Source organism: Salvelinus sp. IW2-2015, linkage group LG30, assembly GCF_002910315.2.
Source record: "Salvelinus sp. IW2-2015 linkage group LG30, ASM291031v2, whole genome shotgun sequence".
Classification (NCBI taxonomy): domain Eukaryota; kingdom Metazoa; phylum Chordata; class Actinopteri; order Salmoniformes; family Salmonidae; genus Salvelinus; species Salvelinus sp. IW2-2015.
Genome location: NC_036869.1, coordinates 24868573 through 24875840, shown reverse-complemented (window position 1 = coordinate 24875840; position 7268 = coordinate 24868573).

Here is a 7268-nt window from a genome sequence, read left to right as displayed (position 1 = left end):
AGTATATTGTCTATGCTTGTCCTCTCTAACCCCATTCTGTTTGTGAAGGTACAGATCTATATTTATTAAAACAAAAATCAGCTGACTTGTAGATTCTAAATTCCAAACACTTCCTTTTCTGGAAAAAAGAAAGTGAACTCAAGATACAGATAAATCCAGGATAAGCAATGGGAAACATGGCCCTACTGTTAACAGCAGGGCAGTCATAGAAATATAATCTTGTCGTTGTGTTTCTATGCAAGCAGCAGCATCCCAGGGAGGCCCATAATAGGACATCCACTGGACACACTGGACTGTGTGCCGCTCACACATTCACTCCTTTCTATTATTTTAATGCCATTGTTTAATGGCAGAACCATAACAGTCCAGGATAAAACCATTGTTGTTCACAGTACAGGGAGGGAGGCAGCAAGCCAGCAACATCCCCAGAACGAGACGCAAAACCCCAAGGCACTGTAGACCTCACCTTCTAACTTCATTCATTGCATTTTGACCGATGTGCCATGGTGGCAGTAGAACTCCAGAGATAGCCTTCCTATAGAAAACAACCTCAGTCATGTAGTCCTTCGTTCTTTTTAGGCCATTTGCATTTAGCTAGCTGTGAGCCCACTGAGATTCACAGAACAGGGTGGCAGACAGGCAGACAACATCCCCGGAATGATCCACACACTCCCAAGGAGGAGGAACTCTGCATTTAGTCCACTTAAGGTGACTGACAGATTAAGTTCAGCCTGTGGATCTGGTAAATATAGAGCTGATGACCCTGTGAGCTGCTGCTAACCCGGACCCATCCGGCACCATACTGGGAATGTCATCATCGTCAAGGTGACCCAGGAGTCATCCGCACCGCCACCGATACCAGGAGTCATCCGCACGGCCATTGTTTCCAAGGAGCAGAAAATGGTCTGTCTGGGCCAATGTCAGTAAACCGTAGAAAGGCCACGAGAAGTCATGAATGCATCCTAAATGGCATCCATAGGTACCTGGTCAATACTAATACACTATATAGGGAATAGAGTGACATTTGGGACACAGCGTATTTATCTATAAGTGTACATTTGTTGTGTATCCATGACGGGTATAGCACAAGAAGGAAAAACAAATTAAGATAAGCCTACAGTCCGTTCGGAAAGTATTGCCGATTTCAAGTTTTCATAACAATCGGTAATCAGCATTTTTGGATGCCGATTATGACCGGTTACATTGCAATCCACGAGGAGACTGCGTGGCAGGCTGACCACCTGTTACACAAGTGCAGCAAGGAGCCAAGGTAAGTTGCTACCTAGCATTAATCTTGTCTTATAAAAAACAATCAATCTTAACATAATCACTAGTTAACTACACATGGTTGACGATATTACTGGTTTAACTAGCTTGTCCTGCATTGCATATAATCAATGCTGTGCCTGTTCGTTTATCATCGAATCACAGCCTACTTCGCCAAACGGGTGATGATTTAACGAAGCAAATTCGCGTCAGGGTATATGCAGCAGTTTGGACCGCCTGGCTCATTTCGAACTGTGTGAAGACCATTTCTTCCTAACAAAGACTGTAATTAATTTGCCAGAATTTTACATAATTATGACGTAACATTGAAGGTTGTGCAATGTAACAGCAAGACTTAGGGTTGCCACCAGTTTGGACCACCTGGCTCATTTCGAACTGTGTGAAGACCATTTCTTCCTAACAAAGATTGTAATTAATTTGCCAGAATTTTACATAATTATGACGTAACATTGAAGGTTGTGCAATGTAACAGCAAGACTTAGGGTTGCCACCCGTTTGATAAAATATGGAACGAAAGAATGAAAGAATAAACGTTTTGTTTTCTAAATAATAGTTTTCAGATTGGACCATATTAATGACCTAAGGCTCGTATTTCTGTGTGTTTGTTATATTATAATTAAGTCTATGATTTGATATTTGATAGAGCAGTCTGACTGAGCGGTGGTAGGCAGCAGCAGGCTCGTAAGCATTCATTCAAACAGCACTTTCCTGTGTTTGCCAGCAGCTCTTCGCAATGCTTGAAATACAGCGCTGTTTATGACTTCAAGCCTATCAACTCCCGAGATTAGGCTGGCAATACTATAGTGTCTATAAGAACATCCAATAGTCAAAGGTATATAAAATACAAATGGTGTAGAGAGAACTGGTCCTATAATTCCTATAATAACTACAACCTAAAACTTCTTAACTGGGAATATTGAAGACTCATGTTAAAAGGAACCACCAGTTTTCATATGTTCTCATGTTCTGAGCAAGGAACTTAAACGTTAGCTTTTTTACATGGCACATATTGCACTTTTACTTTCTTCTCCAACACTGTCTTTTTGCATTATTTAAACCAAATTGAACATGTTTCATTATTTATTTGAGGCTAAATTGATTTGATTGATGTATTATATTAAGTTAAGATAAAAGTCTTCATTCAGTATTGTTGTAATTGTCATTATTACAAATATATATATAAAAATCGTCCGATTAATCGGTATCGACTTTTTTTGGTCCTCCAATAATCGGTATCAACGTTGAAAAATCATAATTGGTCGACCTCTAATTCAGACCCCTTCACTTTTTCAAAATGTTGTTACATGGATTAAATTATGATTTTTCCTCGTCACTCTACACACAATACCCCATAATGACAAAGAGAAAAAACTGTTTTTTAGACATTTTTGGAAAAATTAAAACAGAAATATCGGATTTACATAAGTATTCAGCCCCTTTGCTATGAGACTTGAAATTGGAGTTTGCCAAAAGGCACCTAAAGGACTTTCAGACCATGAGAAATAAGATTTTCTGGTCTGATGAAACCAAGATTCAACTATATGGCCTGAATGTCTAGCATCACGTCTGGAGGAAACCTGGCAGCATCCCTACAGTGAAGCATGGTGGCGGCAGCATCAAGCTGTGTGGGTGTTTTTCAGCGGCAGGGACTGGGAGACTAGTCAGGATCGAGGGAAAGGTGAACAGAGCAAAGTACAGAGAGATCCTTGATGAAAACCTGCTCCAGAACGCTCAGGACCTCAGACTGGGGCGAAGGGTCGTTATCCTGTTGCACATAGCCAAGACAACGCAGGAGGGGTTTCGGGACAAGTCTCTGAATATCCTTGAGTGGCCCAGCCAGAGCCTGGACTTGAACCCCATCGAACATATCTGGAGAGACCTGAAAATAGTTGTGTTGCAACGCTCCCCATCCAACCTGACAGAGCTTGATAGCATCTGCAGAGAAGAATGGGAGAAACACCCCAAATACAGGTGTGCCAAGCTTGTAGCGTCATACCCAAGAAAACTCGAGACTGTAATTGCTGCCAAAGGTTCTTCAACACAGTACTGACGTAAGGGTTTGAATACTTATGTGAATATGATATTTTTGTTTTAAATTTTTAATTAATTGGCAAACATTTTTTTTTTAACTGTTTTTGCTTTGTCATTATGGGGGATTGTGTGTAGATTGAGGGGGGAAAAACAATTTAATCAATTTTAGAATCAGGTTGTAACCTAACAAAACGTGGAAAACGTCAAGGGGTCTGGACAACTTTCCGAAGGCACTCTATACCAGTATCCATGTGCAGTGGTGCTTTGTGTGATACTTCATATTCCAATTGGTTGAAGTTAGAAAGAAACTTTGAGAATTAAAACTTAGTTACTTACCTGCCAGAACCCTATTACTTTGCTACTTGAGGTAGGCAAAGTGTTTAAGTTTGTATGTAGGCCTAATACTTACAGTAGGGTCTGCCCAAGGTGAATTAAATAAATGAACTAACCTCAATTGGCAACCATGTTAATTTGATTATTTTTGTTTGATTGTTATCTGGGTGAAAGTGAAATGTAAGGTCCTCAACATCCAAATAGGGCATAAATTAACCAAACAGAGCTCTGGTCCTATACAGTATCCAATATAATGTATGTTGTCTAAGTATGTGTGCTTTATGGCCTCATTAGTACGTCAGAGCTCAGAGGTTTATACCCCAGAAGTTACATTTGGAACAGATCTAAATAACCTACCAGGGACTGCGTTTGAAAATTAGCCGGCTGGCTAAAACCGGCACTTTTACTGAAACGTTGATTAATGTGCACTGTCCCTGTAAAAATAAAATAAACTCAATAAACTTAAACTCCGGAACCCTACTTGTAACGGATTAGGTTTGTTAAATGCGCTAATCGGAGAGTTTGGATTTAATGTCTCGCTTAAATGTAACATGTCATTGTAGGTAATCAAATCAAATCAACGTTTATTTGTCACGTGCGCCGAATACAACAGGTGTAGACCTTACTGTGAAATGCTTACTTATAGGCTCTAACCAATAGTGCAAAAAAGGTATTTGGTAAACAATAGGTAAATAAAGAAATAAAAACAACAGTAAAAAGACTTTAAAATAACAGTAGCGAGGCTATAAAAGTAGCGAGGCTACATACAGACACCGGTTAGTCAGGCTGATTGAGGTAGTATGTACAAGCAGACATGATTAAAGTGACTATGCATATATGATGAACAGAGAGTAGCAGTAGCGTAGAAGAGGGGTTGGCGGGTGGTCAGTGGCGGGACACAATGCAGATAGCCCGGTTAGCCAATTTGCGGGAGCACTGGTTGGTCGGGCCAATTGAGGTAGTATGTACATGAATGTATAGTTAAAGTGACTATGCATATATGATAAACAGAGAGTAGCAGCAGTGTAAAAGAGGGGTTGGGAGGGGCACACAATGCAAATAGTCCGGGTAGCCATTCGATTACCTGTTCAGGAGTCTTATGGCTTGAGGGTAAAAACTGGTATAGGTTAGTCGAGGTAATTTGTAAAGTGACTATGCATAGATAATAAACAGCGAATGCAGCAGTGTAAAAACAAAGGGGGGGGGGTGTTCATGTAAATAGTCCGGGTGGCCATTTGATACATTTTTCCGCAGTCTTATGGCTTGGGGGTAAAAACTGTTGAGGAGCCTTTTTGTCCTACACTTGGCACTCCGGTACCGCTTGCCATGCGGTAGTAGAGAGAACAGTCTATGACTTGGGTGGCTGGGGTCTTCGACAATTTTTAGGGTCTTCCTCTGACACCCCCTGGTGTAGAGGTCCTGGATGGCAGGCAGCTTAGCCCCAGTGATGTACTGGGCCGTACGCACTACCCTCTGTAGTGCCTTGCGGTCGGAGGCCGAGCAATTGCCGTACCAGGCAGTGATGCAACCAGTCAGGATGCTCTCGATGTTGCAGCTATAGAACCTTTTTAGGATCTCAGGACCCATGCCAAATCTTTTTAGTTTCCTGAGGGGGAATAGGCTTTGTCGTGCCCTCTTCAAGACTGTCTTGTTGTGTCTGGACCATTCTAGTTTGTTGGTGATGTGGACACCAAGGAACTTGAAGCTCTCAACCTGCTCCACTACAGCCCCGTCGATGAGAATGGGGGCGTGCTCAGTCCTCCTTTTCCTGTAGTCCACAATCATCTCCTTAGTCTTTGTTACGTTGAGGGATAGGTTGTTATTCTGGCACCACCCGGCCAGGTCTCTGACCTCCTCCCTATAGGCTGTCTCGTCGTTATCGGTGATCAGGCCTACCACTTGTGTCGTCTGCAAACTTAATGATGGTGTTGGAGGCCTGCCTGGCCATGCAGTCGTGGGTGAACAGGGAGTACAAGAGGGGACTGAGCACGCACCCCTGGGGGGCTCCAGTGTTGAGGATCAGCGTGGCAGATGTGTTGCTACCTACCCTCACCACCTGGGGGCAGCCCGTCAGGAAGTCCAGGATCCAGTTACAGAGGGAGGTGTGTAGTCCCAGGATCCTTAGCTTAGTGATGAGCTTTGAGGGTACTATGGTGTTGAACGCTGAGCTGTAGTCAATGAATAGCATTCTCACATAAGTGTTCCTTTTGTCCAGGTGGGAAAGGGCAGTGTGGAGTGCAATAGAGATTACATCATCTGTGGATCTGTTTGGGAGGTATTCAAATTGGAGTGGGTTTCAAAGCCTTTCAAAGCACTTCATGGCTACGGACGTGAGTGCTACGGGTCTGTAGTCATTTAGGCAGGTTGCCTTTGTGTTCTAGGGCACAGGAACTATGGTGGTCTGCTTGAAACATGTTGGTATTACAGACTCAATCAGGGACATGTTGAAAATGTCAGTGAAGACACCTGCCAGTTGGTCAGCACATGCCCGGAGCACACGTCCTGGTAATCTGTCTGGCCCCGCAGCCTTGTGAATGTTGACCTGTTTACGGAGAGTGTGATCCCACAGTCATCCGGAACAGCTGATGCTCTCATGCATGCAAGTGTTGCTTGCCTCGAAGCAAGCATAGAAGTGATATAGCTCGTCTGGTAGGCTCGTGTCACTGGGCAGCTCGCGGCTGTGCTTCCCTTTGTAGTCTGTAATAGTTTGCAAGCCTTGCCACATAAGACGAGCGTCGGAGCCGGTGTAGTAGGATTCAATCTTAGCCCTGTATTGACGCTTTGCCTGTTTGATGGTTCATCGCAGGGCATAGCAGGATTTCTTGTAAGCTTCCGGGTTAGAGTCCCGCACCTTGAAAGCGGCAGCTCTACCCTTTAGCTCAGTGCGAATGTTGCCTGTAATCCATGGCTGATGGTTGGGGTATGTACGTACAGTCACTGTGGGGATGACGTCCTCAATGCACTTATTGATAAAGCCCTTGACTGATGTGGTGTACTCCTCAATGCCATCGGAAGAATCCCGGAACATGTTCCAGTCTGTGATATCAAAACAGTCCTGTAGTTTGGCATCTGCTTCATCTGACCACTTTTTTATAGACCGAGTCCCTGGTGCTTCCTGCTTTCATTTTTGCTTGTAAGCAGGAATCAGGAGGATAGAGTTGTGGTCGGATTTACCAAATAGAGGGCGAGGGAGAGCTTTGTACGCATCTCTGTGTGTGGAGTACTGGTTGCACATTTAACATGTTGATAGAAATTTGGTAGAACTGATTTAAGTTTCCCTGTATTAAAGTCTCTGGCCACTAGGAGCGCCGCCTCTGGGTGAGTGGTTTCCTGTTTGCTTATTTCCTTATACAGCTGACTGAATGCGGTCTTAGTGCCAGCATCTGTCTGTGGTGGTAAATAAACAGCCACGAAAAGTATAGCTGAAAACTCTCTAGGCAAGTAGTGTGGCCTGCAATTTATCACAATATACTCTACTTCAGGCGAGCAAAATCTAGAGACTTCCTTAGATTTCGTGCACCAGCTGTTGTTTACAAATATGCACAGACCGGCCCCCCCTCGTCTTACCGGAGTGTGCTGTTCCATCTTGCCGGTGCAGTGTATATCCCGCTAGCTGA